We start from the raw sequence: 14486 nt of genomic DNA on the forward strand, positions 1-14486 counted from the left end.
ACGGACAAACACAAACTAATTGCAATTATATAAATATCATAATTCTTGTGGTATTTCTCCAAAACCAGGTATTTAATTAAGTATATTGTTGAAGCCCAATTATCTAGTTCATAACAGATGGGTGGAGTTTCGTTTCTTATTTAAAACATAACCCATAAACACATATATATGTAAACATATACGCCGATAATGAAAGGAAAATATATCTTATTCCATTAAAAGTGTCTATGGTTATTTTGCGATAAAACCTATAGATGCATCTTTAAAAATGTTAATTTACCACTGGTTTTACGTCACAAACACTGACCGCGTACACTGACTTAACCATAACACAAACCAAACAAATATGATTGATAAAAATGAGTTTCTTCGTTTTTCGCATGGACAATGAAGCAGAATATCGATGACCATAAGACCAAACTGTGCATATGATGGGGTCAACAAGGTGTAATATATTACAAGCTACTAAAGTCGAATGAAACTGTTACTGAAGATGTCTACCAATGTCAAATGAACAAATTGAACGACGTATTGTTACAAAAGAAATCATCAAAAGTGTTTGATTTGGTTGAAATGAACAAGTGATTACCGTTGATTAAGTCGAGGCCTATTTGAAAGCAAAGGTAAATCATTCTTCGAAAACGATATAAACATAAGAAGAGCACTGGATCTTGATGAGTTAAATTAAATTTTCACTAAAGGTTGATTTTTTGTTATTGAGTATGTTTTAATTGTTCACTATATAAATCGTTAAAATAATTATTATTACCCTTACATTGACCATCAATATCTTCTACAATAATACACGCCAAAGAAGACTTAAATAAACAGTGACGTGAACTTTGAAAACAATAAATAAACACGGACAAACACAAACTAATTGCAATTATATAATTATCATAATTTTTGTGGTATTTCTCCAAAACCAGGTATTTAATTAAGTATATTGTTGAAGCCCAATTGTCTAGTTCCCAATAGATGGGTGTAGTTTCATTTATAATTCATAAACACATATATATGTAAACATATGTAAACGGCGATAATGAAAGGAAAATATATCTTATTCGATTGAATGTGTCATATTATTACAGAACCGTGGTTGTTTTGTGATAAAACCTACAGATGTATCTTTCAAAATGTTAATTTACCACTGGTTTTACGCCACAAACACTGACCGCGTACACTGACTAAACCATAGCACAAACCAAACAAATATGATTTAAAAATGAGTTTCTTTGCAATAGTATCCCGTACCAGATATTTATAACTATTTCGCACCTGCATACACAAACACACACACAAACTGACAACAAATATGTCGATATTTCGAGTGAATTAAACAATACTGGGAGAACCGAACGGACACATTGTAAACAAACAGTCGGATTCGTCGCTTTTTAAATTTGGCGGGCCGGTCAGGATGGGAGAGGCGGTGTGATCGTTGAGCGGACAACGCGAAAATGAAGGAAAATTGGCGGTTGTCGCTTAGGAACTCGGCGCGATCGACTGTCTGATCATCAGGCAAGCTTGAGAGGAGAAACATAGAAGTCTTGGTGTCGAAAAGGAATATCTTAGAACTTAAATTAAACTACGATGAAACGATCAGTCGGCGTGATATTGCATTGACTCAAAACAATGTTGTTTTTTAATTATTTTCATTGTTTATGTCTGTAGTACAATCAAAAACAACATTTTCAATATTGAATTTAACATTTGTTTACTTTGATATTTCACATTTTATCAACAGATAGCAATGATCAAAATACATGGAAGCGCCTAATATTTCAAACTAAAAGTTTCTATAGTAATGATTATCATGCAATGAACATATGTAACAATTAATACGGATAACATATACTGAGAGAAGATAGAGGATGGAGGAGATTTGTAAAGATTATATATTAAAGAAAACTGTTTTTTAGCGTTAGAAGTTTAGTTTTGAGTTTTTGGAAAACTTTTACAACGAAAGCAAATGAACAACTACGATTATAAATTAATTATGTGATATTTACCGTAGCTTTTCCTTGATGGAAGGTAAGTGGTTCCATATAATCTGAAACATACTAGAACTACTAGCAGAAATATTATTATATATGTATACTGAAAACTTGAAAGAATATACTGCTAATATTTCTTAGTGTTCTAGTGTACAATAAACCAAATTCCACATAAAATATGATACTGAAGGCTCAACAATTAAAAATATGGACAAAACGTTTTTGTTAATTATTTTACCATATTTTCAATCTGAGACTCTATATTTACTCTTATAGTTTGTGTTCAATACTTTTCAATCAATTTTTAAATTAATGAGATTAATTTTACAGGATGAAGATATCTCTAATTCTAGTTTTTTAAACTTATTTGATTGACGATAGCTTTGATGGGAGAACTTTAACATTTCCTCTACACCCTCAACTTGTACATGTTTAATTTTTACGCAAATATTTTTATTTAAGTTTTACTTTTTATTATGCCTCTGCTTTAAACATTTCCATATACTTTACATTCTTGCTGTAATATATATCCTTTTGGAGTTTACTATATATACAATTGTTGTTTCCACTTTCGAAATATAACAATAATTTCATAAAAGTAACAAGGACATCGTCATATAAAAAGAACAATACGTATTGTTATTTACTATCTAACTTTTATGACCAATATCAAAACACTTACTTTTGGTAAGGCTTCGTATAGTTTGTTTGTTTAAAATTAATAAATTTTCAACGTGCTTTACGAAGAAATAAAATAGAGATGCCTAACAAAATAACCTAAAATACAAAGTGTACATAATGTTAACGATCTTGTAGATAATTGTATTTTAAATAGTGAAAATAAAGTTAATAATTTCGTGAATATTGAAAAATCAATCATCAAAACTTAATGACATATTTGACAATCAATCAAAACTTAATATAAATATATTTAATTTTATTTTAATTACACATAATAATAATATATTAAGTACAATACTAAATATAATGATAATAATACAGTATTACCTTATTATTTCTTAAATATTTAGGAATGTGTGTTCAGTTGGTAGTAGTTAAAACAATACTGTATATAGATAAATAGGTTTAGGTAGGTATTAAGTTAAAAAGTTATTATTTTTAACTTCTTAGTGGTGTCCTTATTTATTTCTTGAAGTCGGTTCAATTTTTTTGTTAAGAATGTTTTATTTTTCTCTTTTTAATGTTAGATATTTACTCGATACATTACGCAGTTATTGTAATTAAATATTACAATGGGTAGGCCAAGTAAAGGTGTAGCCCGTATGAGGAAAAATAGGAATAAAAAAATAATGAGTGACAATAAGGAACGCTTCAGGCTCCGGAGTCTGCTACCTGGCATAGGTGATTTGACAAATCTTCGCACGACGCACGGAATCGAACGCACGACCTCTGCACGTGAGCCCAACGCTCTAATCGCTACAGTATAGAAGCAGTTGCCTGCAGTTTTCCTAGGGCTTCTCGTATTATATGGTTAGTGCTTAATAAGCAAACTGAATGGCTTTTGCACCGAACGACTTCCGATTTTCTGTCACATCAGCTCGGCAATAACATTATGCACAACTATCTGATTATTATAGATAAAAAAAATATTGTGAATTATGTGAAAACTTTGTACGTGCCTTTGAAATTTGAGGTTTTCCATCTATTTCCCCCGATTCCGCCATCAGATCCCGACCTAGTTCCAATGAGACCAACTCGGAAGCGCACTCTTTCATATAAAAAAAGAATTTTGTAAATCGGCCCATAATTGACGGAGAAATCGGCGAACATACGAAAAATATATACAGTCGAACATAGAACCTCCTTCACTTTTGAAGTCGGTTAAAAATGTTAATAAATAAGAATTAAATATTGATATTTGTCACCTGATTAAACATTACACTGTTAACGAAATTAAATTCATCCAAATTATCTTTATAGAGAGCATCGTAATATTATAACGTGCAAAAAAAGTCAGAGTTACGCAATCTAACGTTATTAAAACCTAATAAATTCGTTAAAATATAAGAGATGATATCAAAAATGTTGAAAGTTTATAAAATCTTTTCATTACGAACACAAGGCGAGTGATTTAATGTAAATGGTTCAAATATTGAGTTGATTTTTATATTTATAGCACCACTGAGGCGTAGTGTAATTTTAAAAATCTGGATACTAATCTAGACTACTATTAGGACTCATTTTATTCAAAATAGAGTCGCGACGTCTAGGAAAACGATACTATTTATTTATATTTTTATCAATCATAGATAATCGATCGAGCGTCATTGAAATAAGTTGCATAACATTTAAGGAATCTGTCAAGTTTCTGTTTACAAGCTCGGGCTGTCTATTAAAGTATTTGATTTTCTTTTGTTATCTGATACTGCCATTTCTATTTTACCAATTTCATTTGTCTAGTAACATGGGATATATTTGTTTGCATTTTTTGTTCTAGAACGACAAGGATTAACTAATGTTTGGTGACAGATTTGGTAAACAAATAGTTAAATAAAACTATTCCATTCAATATAATCTATAATAATTTAATATTATAATGATATTTCAACAAAAGAATATTTATATCGTATTACATGTAGTTATACTTAACATAAGTTTACTTGACTACTGTTATTATGTTATTTTATCTGAATGTTACTTGCAGTCGCCAGAAACGTAATTCATTAATGAATGATGCTTTATCTCCATCTTTTTAAATTTTTTTTTTAATTAATTAAAATTCTTTAATAGATTGATAGCTAAAAATATATCACGCTTTGCACGTCCTCTGATGCTCTAGAAAGCAAACTTAATTCCAACTTTATATTATATGATCGACAGGCGACCGAGTCGAAACTGACGGTTACATTAAGTTCCCAAAAATAAATGTTATTATTTTGAAACTATTAACTGATTTTGTTATTTTCCTCTATTTAATGAAAAATTATGACATATGATAACATATAAAGAAAAAAGAAGGGTTAAGTTTTATTTTTAACCTTTACAATAAGCTTTTCGGAATCCCCGCTACGCGGCCTAATGTAAATGAAAAATGCAACAGCTATATGTGTGTTTCTCTCTCGTTCGGCTTCGGTATTAATAATTCTAACCTAAGCAGTGAACGGCCATTTTTACGTGATATAATTTGTGGTGTTTGTTGTGTGTATTTTGTATGAAGACTATAGACCAAAATGTGGAAAGCCATGGCTGAAACAAGATGTAATTCCTAGTTGTAATTTAAATAGTATGTATTTTATTAAATAGTAATGATTTATTGCATTGAAATAATGAAGCAATGTTTATTGGCAGATTGTTTACCTTTACTACAAGACAAGGAAAATATGCCCACAATGGCAATACTACAATCAATGTCTTAAATATTTGTCTTAAATATTAGAGAGAAGATGTGATTACATCAATGTCTTTATCGTCAAGGAAAATTAATGTAATTGTAATATTTCAACAAAATGTATTTAAAATAGATTTATGTTTTTTAAATTTCCGCTAAACATTTTTAAATATCCCGCCGTAACTAATTGTCATACGGGACATGCGTAAGCGCCCTCACGTGGATATTCCGAGCGTAACTTACAACCAATTTTAACATAGGAGATGCGCTTCTAAGTTTCTCTATTCTATGTTTCTAATGTTTTATTTTTAAAGTCATCCAAAAATCATCAGTCATTAAAATTGATAGATCAATTTTATTTAATTAAACGAAAGATAGGTTAGGTTTTTAAATTACAGGATCTATTTTTTCTATTCCAACGACTTTCAAATTAAATTTAACCATCCGAAATGGCAAATCCAACGGCGTAAAAGGATTTGTAAATGTTAAGTTCCGCTTTCGGTCTGAAAATAGTTCGGAACGAATCTATGAAATAACTTAATTAGCTTACCTATTTAAAAGAATTGTTATGCGGTACGTTGGAGTTAGACGGCGTAAAAATAGAATTCGTTTAAATAGAATTATCTCAAAAGGGATCAGCGCCAGAACAACGGTGGAAAAAGGCAGATATTACATCATAAAGTTCGGCTATTTCACGAAATCTCATCAGCGTTGGTTTGAAGTTAAATATAAACAGATCGTAATTTTAAATTATTGAATGAAAAAGAAATATATATTAATATATTCAACTAAATGTTCCTCAGTTAAGGAAACTTAACAACTATAAAGTGCTATAATAACAGCAATGGATATTATTCCGCGATAATAAATATAATTTGGGTAAAAAAGATCATAAAATACATTAAAACCATCATAGTTTTGACCTCTTCTTCAGACATGAACATGCACAAAAACAAATAATAACTACATGGAAAAAATAAAGTCCACATTACATGATTTATACTGTAAAATCTTCAGTAAAAGCTTAATGTTTTAGTAAGTCTACAAAGACATTATTGAGGTTTCATCATTAAACAACTTTTAGTGTTACTTTTGTCATCGATAGAGTTGGAAATTATGAGTTTGGTTTCGTAACAAAATCATCTGCAGTCCATTAGGTATTCTCTTCAAGTTTACTATGCATTATCTATGGCTTAGACCTTCTGGACTTCAATCTACACTAAATAAAACAATTGCGAAATATCTTGTCCAAGTCTCCTCGATTAACTGATGAAAAATACCCTTATTGATTAATATTTATTTCTCGCACAAATGTTTTAAAAATTAAGCAAGACCATTTCTAATCTAAATTTAAACGTAATTTGAATAGAAAAAGAAAAATATTACTCATAATTCTGATGTATATAGGTAAATATATCTCACAATAAATATCCTATGAAGACTCATCTATTAAAAACATGTGGCAAAACAAAAATAGCATTATTTCACAACATATTATAAAGCCTGTTGTTCGATATACATTAGCTTATGTTCTAATCATTTAATACGTTATATGTGGTTAAAAAATATTTATTTAAAATACTTAAAAATTATAAGGAATATTTTTATATAAAAATCATTATAATCAACAAAAATCCTAATTTATTCAAACAAATTGCATTTAGTAAAATTTTTGACACAAAATAGTATACAATATATTTTTGACGTAACGTCACAAAATATTTTGATATAACCTCAATTTAATTTATTATGTGCTTTTAGTTATTAATAAAAGTTAACATTCATTAACATATGACGTTGTTAATGTGTCTTTATAATATTATCTTGTATAATTTACCCTCTAAAAATTCAATTTACCTGAATACAGTAATTTGTATTAATTACAATATCTGTATTAATTTGTCTATAGGCAACCCATCTGCCACGAAATTCGACTATCTACCAGTGTCAATTTCGCTCTAACTATGTTTACTAATTATGTAAATGTATTCTATTTATAAACTATTTAGTAATATGTCAGCTTATCATACGGCGAAATTAGTAAAGGTTAACCCAAATCTAGCTAAAATGCTTGCAATCAATAAATGGAATTAAAATAATTATTGAAAATCATCCAACATTTCTTAAAAAATAAATTTAATATTTTAATACAATAATGTATGAGATCATTTTGTAAAATATATACAGACAATTTATACGATATTTTATGAAAATAGTAAAGTTATAATATAGTACAATTGTTGTTGTAACAAAGTCCTTTGAGGATATGCAACCAATTAAACTCACAGTGACGTTTCTTTTAACTGATTCAGGCTAGAAAATTATGTTGTAACGATAAAATGAACTAGATTTCAACACGATATAACTTCTGTAGTCTCATAATAGATTAATAACGTCCATATATTATCATAAGTGCGTCCAATAAAATTTATGAAGCGTCCAAATTCTTCGTAAATCTTCGGACAACAATTTTAACGATCCTAGTCGTCATAAAATAGTTACATAGGCATCGAGAAATGATGTATTTCGTTAATATTTTTCTTATTAGTGATACTGTGTCGGGTTTAAAGTAAAACGTTTGCGTAAAGATAAGTATTAACATGTATTTATAACAGTGTGAGGTCTGCGCCCATCTTAAAGCCATATATGTTGATAAGAAACCGCATATTCTAATAATAAGCGTGTTCTCATTCGAAGGGTATTTTCAGTACGGAAAAAGGAACGTACCAAATCGTCAAAGTAACGCGTATATTACTTATACAGCTTTCAACGGACACTTGCGAAATCGACATGTTCAATTCCGAAACGAATCGAGAATATTTACGCGATGCGAGATTGTTTGACAATCCGTCTGTATTTAAAAGATCACAGGTAATTACAGACGAGGGTATTCTCGGTTAAATTGTAAACACGATCATTTCTAAGGCACGTATGTAAGTGGATATGTGTCGATTATTCGGGAGATATTTCGGATTTCGATGATGTACCAGATTGAAAACAAATGATGAACAGACCGAGAGAAATATTTTCATAGCACACTTCGATTGGTGCATATATCGTCTGTATGAAGTGTTCGACATTGCTTTGACCTTGTTATTGTGTTTAAGCCGCTGTATACCACTAATGCAGCGTTATTAGCCAAATTATCTATGGTAGTCATATGTATGGTATACAGAGTGTGCGTTAATAAATATGTCGATAGTTTTCGTTCAATAAATCGATGTTTTGGTATAAAATTTTTCACTGCAAGGACTTTTTGTGATTAAAAATGTTACATTTAATACTCACAAGTTTGTTTTTTAAATTTACCGGCTATTAAGCTGGTAAGGTTGACAGCTCTGTCTGCCAATGTCAGAAAATGGTTGATGAATTGATTTCACATAATTATTGATTCCTATATCTTATTTTACAAAATGTCTAAAATGTCTAATAGACAAAAATATAGAATATTAAAACTTTTCCACGTTTTTAGACATCTTTAGTAAAAAAAGATGAAAAACCAAAATGAAAATGAAACAACGTACCCAGATAGTAGAGTAGGATTTTGAATTGGTTTTGATGGATTTATAACAGATGTAGTAAAATATATTTTATGTAACTACATTCATGTCATCAAACTTTGGCGTTATGTCATTAGGTGTTATAATTTGCATACATTGATCGAGCAGCAGTTTCCCATATCATATAGAATACGCTGATATTTGGACAACTTCGAAAGACGTGTTCTATTTCCTTCATGAAATTTTGGTATTACCAATAATACGAATAACTGGTGACTAGTGATGGACCATACCTCAAAATAATTTATTTACAAAGAATATTTAGAAAAAAATGTTGGACAGCAGCACTTTACGCATCCACCATATAGTCCAGATTCTATTCTCGATATTTCTCAAGCCTTCGACAAGGTGTGGCACACTGGAGTGCATGTTAAATTGAAAAAGCTTTTGCCCCATACGCACTTTCAACTGTGGAAATTATACTTCCCAGACAGACATTTTATTGTCAAACAGGGTGACCAATACACTGACCTACACCCAATATATTCGGATGTTCTGCAGGGCAGTGTTCTTAGCCCATTGTTATACCTATTGTATACAGCTGACCTATCGACCTCAAGAAACACTACTGTTGCAACATGTGCTGACGTTACAGCGGTTTTATCATCACACGAGGATCCAATAGCAGCCACAAGGAATCTCCAACTTCATCTTAAGAAAGTCGAGTTATGGTTGAAAACGTGGCGTATGAAAGCAAATGAACAAAAATTAACCCATATGACATTCACCCTTTGTAGAAGAACTTGCCCCTCAGTAAACTTGAATAATCATGAACTTTCGCAAGCAGACAACGTAAAATATCTGGGAATGCATTTTGATCGACGTTTGACATGGAAAAAACATATAGTGACAAAACGCCAAAGAGCTTGGGCTTAAACTAAACCAAATGTATTGGCTAATAGAGTGTAAATCTAAATTATCATTAGATAACAAAGTCTTGCTGTATAAGTCAATACTTAGGCCTACTTGGACCCATGGTATTGAAATGTGGGATCCAGAATACAGTGTTGCGAGTCATATTACGTGACCAATAAACTGATTCTGCGCGATATACCCTTAGAACCTATAATGAGTCGGAGTGTTAGGGCCAAGTACTCTGAAAGACTATTAGTGCATCCCAACGCACTCGTCAAACGGTTAAATGTGCGCGATGACAAAGTAATGCATAGGCTCAAACGCAAACTACCATACGAACTGATTAATAGACACATAGAGTGAGATTTAATAATATCTAGAATAAGTTAGAATAGTCATTAGAATAAGTTAGGATATACTTTAAAATAAGTTAGAATAGTATCTATCTAGAATAAGATTTAGATTACAAGTCGTACAGTAGATCACTTACTGAAGTGATCTTCTACATGTCAGGATGGTTATATTATATAGCGGAAATCATTTAATAATACTAATTGTCCACGGACAGATTGTTGACGTTCAAAAAGATTAATAAAAAAATATTTTGATAAATGTAAATCGGACGTAACCAAACTGTATTTATGTATAAATAATATGAGATGTTACGAAACCTGATATAGGCAACATATACAACTACTAGGAAACCCATGTTCTCTAATCCAATTTAGCTGGATAGTGTGTCGTTACCACTGATTTAACGAAGCAATAAAATGTCCAATCTCGACTATATTGCGATTTAATAAAGATTGTGTAAATCTTTTGTAGGACGCCACAAAAATGATCAAATTATATGATGTTCTATAATGAAAATATAATATTATCGTTTTGTAATTAGCGGGTTTTTATTAGTTATTCTTATACTCATAAATATAAATTAATTTTTTTCGTTTTGTAACGTATATAAAGTTGTCGATGCTAGGCAGATGATAGTTAGAGTTGCCAACAACATTTTTTTTGCATACAGTACATTAGAGTGATGAAATAAAATATGACCCTGTTAAAAAAAGTATTAAGTCATGAAGACAATCAACCAGATATCGATAGTTCATTAATTCGTTGATCAAACATCTTATTGCCAACATTTTGTCCCTTTGGATTATATTTTAATAACCAAACTTAACAATAATGAGGAAGTAGAGTCTGCTATTTTTCATCGGTCATTAGTACTGTAGCGATCTTGAGGAATGTCAAATTTTACATCGTGGAATAACTCTCTACAAAATACCCAGCAATATAATCCCAGATGTTGAACACCGAGGCAACCCCAAGACGTTTATCTGGGATGTTATTGAAGGGTATTTTCGACGATTCAGTAACCGATCATCCTCTGGTTTAGATGTGCCACCATCGATAGCCCAAGCCTCGTCAACACGTAAACCGAACGTCGATACCTTTCATCTATTTGTGTTTCCTTAATATTTTATATCGTTGATAAATAACGGTCATATAATAAAAACACCAGTGTTTCATTTCGTTTAGCTCGATTCACCGAGCCATATAATCAGCCCTAAAGCAGATTTTGATTATTTTTTCATCGATTAAGACAACGGATTAAGAACCAAATATTAGGTTATTTACGGAAAGTTAGAAGGGCTACTGAAAATCATCATTGATTGTAAATAGAAAAACAGCGATGTTAAGAATAATGTATATAAGAATTGCGCTAAAGTTACTATCTATGAATAGCCAAAAATCCATGAATTGGGTTTCGAATTGCTTCCTCATCCACTGTATTCTCCAGATCTGGGCCCCACCGACTATATCCTGTTCTCAAATCTCAAAACAATGCTCGCTGTGAAAAAAGCCTGGCCTATTTTGAAGCAAATGACAAGTCGTAGTACAAAAATGGTATCGAAAAGTTTTAGGGTCGCTATAATCAGTGTATCACCCTTGAAGGGAATTACGCTAAATAAAAAAACTAATCTTGCCAAGAAAATGTGTTTTACTATGGTAGGCCGGGGATTTTTCAATTGACCTGTTATTGTCCTTTTCAAGGAATGGATAAAACATATGGTGAAAAATAATATCACTGTCGGGAAAAAAACTTTTCTACAGTTCTTGAGTTTATTAGAGACCCTCTCATCATTCTGCAGAAGATTTCATTGCATAATACCAGTTGCTATTATTCTTCTACGATGTACTCATATATAGCCAAAAGAGTTAAATTTTGGCCAGCATAGTCACCAGACCACAACATAATAGAGCCATTATAGGTCTATAACCTTTTAGTGGAGTTTTCTTGCAGTTTTAGAGTAGAGATTGAGGAGTACATTTTCAGCTCCAACATCATTGAAGCAATTGGTGAATGTTTTGATACAAGAATAGGGCAACATTCCAATGGAAACTATTCAGACACTCTACGAATATATTCTGAACAGAATTGCAGTTCTTTTAACAGCAAATAATGGCTCAAGACCTTATTAATAAATAAATATTGTGTATATGTCAGATGTTCAAATTATTGGGCCTTTAAATTTTTTATTTTTTTGTTTTTTTTAGTTTGAAGCTTTAATGTAAAAAAATGTATTTAATTCAAAGTAATGTCCATCGATAGCCCCCACTTTTTCCATATTTCAGGCTATGTGGGGATACATCTTGAAAGAACGATGTATCTTTTGAAGATATCCACGAATCGATCTACTTTTTGGTATTTTCGTAAGAAGTGAAGCGCCGCTCAGGCTCATATACTGAAACAAGTAGCAATCAAAAAGACCAAGGTCTGGATAACACGGAGGGTGGGGTAGCACTTCCTATTGTAATGATTCCAAGTATGTTTTCACCGGTTTTGCAATATATGGTCGAGCCTAGACATATTGAAGAAAAACATTATTGTTTTTTTTTTGCAACAAACGTAGTCAATAGCGAAACCCATTGATGGTTTCATCGAATAATGTCTTCATATAATCGTCTTCAGATGTTTTTGGCTGTCCGGAATGCTCCTTGTTTTCGGTGTCAAAATCACCACTTTGAAAACATCGAAGCCAGTAGCCACGTATTGAGACCGATGGAGCACGGTTGCCATGAGCTTCACACAGCATTCATTTCGATGACATTCAGCCGCCTTTACCCAGTCCAAACTCATTGACATTTTCAACGCATTGGCAACAGATTCTGTTCATAGTTCGACGAAATAATACATACTAAAAAGTGAAGCCTATCGTGATGCTTCAATATGAAGCAGGTTAAAACACAGTAACACCATCTGTTGTAAATCCTTTAAAATATAATTTATAAACATGATATCTTGTCGATATATAGGACATATCTTTTAAGATACCGAAAAATTCTCTGGCGTTCCGGTTGTCCGTACATAAAAAATGAGTTTAATTTCACGCCACTTTCTCGATCAAAATTATCATTCGGCACACAACCCGAAATAAAATTATTTAACAAGTCGGTATGATTCCGCATAAAAAATAATCGACCACCTCATTTGATACCTTGAAAATCGTGAACGTGGAAACGGTAGTTAAATAGATTTACAAGACAATTAGTGGACTTTTAACACTAGGCGATGTATGTTTTAACTCCGCGTATGTTTTAACTAGCGTTGGGAACTATCGACTGAAAGTCGTCGATAGTAGCAAAACAGTCGCACTATTAGATAGTCAAAAACTAGCGACTGAAAACAGTAACTACCATTACAGTCAAATACTCGCTTCCACCGTTTTTATTCGTTGGTACAGCCGGAGATAATTGTTCAATTTTCTGTACTGCATAGATCAGTTCACTTAAAAAATATTAAATTGGTGAGTATGAAAAAAATTAATGGAATAATGATCCCGAATATTTTTCATCGTATTTTAATATTTAGAAAGTAACAATGATATCATATTATAAAAGTACTTGGTTTATTTCTATTTGATTACAACGTGTGCTTACGAATATTTGTTTTCAACTGTGCCGTTCATAGAGAGAAAAAACTTAATATCAACACACCAGTTTGGGTTTATTAACAAGCATTCAACAATTGACCAGGCCCACAGAATAACAGATGTTATTGAAAAAGCCTACGAAAGTAAAAAAGTATGCTCAGCTATATTCCTAGATGTAGCACAAGCCTTCGATAAGGTTTGGCATGAAGGTCTTGTTCATAAACTACAGAAAATGCTACCAAAACAACACACCGAACTATTAAAATCTTACATTACAACCAGAATGTTTAGAGTCAAACAAGAAGAAGCTTACTCTACAATAAAAGAAGCTGAAGCAGATGTACCACAAGGAAGTGTACTGGGACCAATGCTTTATCTACTCTACACTTGTGATATACCACTGAAATTATATCTGTCGAAGACAATAGTAAAGAAGCCTCACGAAAATTACAACAGAAGTGACAATATAGATAATTGGACACAAGCTTGGAAAATAAGAATTAATGAAAGTAAATCTGTAAATGTACAGTTCACTTATAAACAGACCGTACGAGCACCAATAACATTAAATAATACTATCATTCCATATAGCAACAACGCTAAATATCTCCGAATGAATCTTGATGCAAAACTTCGTTGGAAGAAACATATAAAGAAGGAAAGAAAAGAATTGGAATTGAAACACAGGAAAATGTACTTGCTAATTGGAAGAAAATCACAATTATCAGTACATAATAAATTGCTATTATATAAGCAAATACTGAAACCTATATAGACATACGAAGTTCAA

The 14486-nt window shown here is 31.4% G+C and overlaps 1 protein-coding gene across 10 annotated transcripts in view; it reads right to left on the minus strand.

The window, feature by feature from the left end:
• The window catches only part of Lmpt (four and a half LIM domains protein limpet), a 146388-nt gene that overhangs the window by 90626 nt on the left and 41276 nt on the right, over positions 1 to 14486 (minus strand). The window contains exon 1 of one of the 10 annotated variants that reach the window (XM_076413202.1): positions 1121 to 1465. The exons of 4 other annotated variants lie outside the window; for them this stretch is intronic. The gene's annotated coding sequence lies outside the window, so the exon portion shown is untranslated. Of the gene's footprint in view, positions 1 to 280; positions 349 to 1120; positions 1466 to 14486 lie in introns of those variants that run through there. 5 more of the 10 variants (XM_076413206.1, XM_076413203.1, XM_076413204.1 and 2 more) reach the window with 5 other exon arrangements.

Source organism: Rhynchophorus ferrugineus, unplaced genomic scaffold (genome assembly GCF_030347505.1).
Source record: "Rhynchophorus ferrugineus isolate W39M unplaced genomic scaffold, kcgeb_rfMv2 rfM9, whole genome shotgun sequence".
NCBI classification, from domain to species: domain Eukaryota; kingdom Metazoa; phylum Arthropoda; class Insecta; order Coleoptera; family Curculionidae; genus Rhynchophorus; species Rhynchophorus ferrugineus.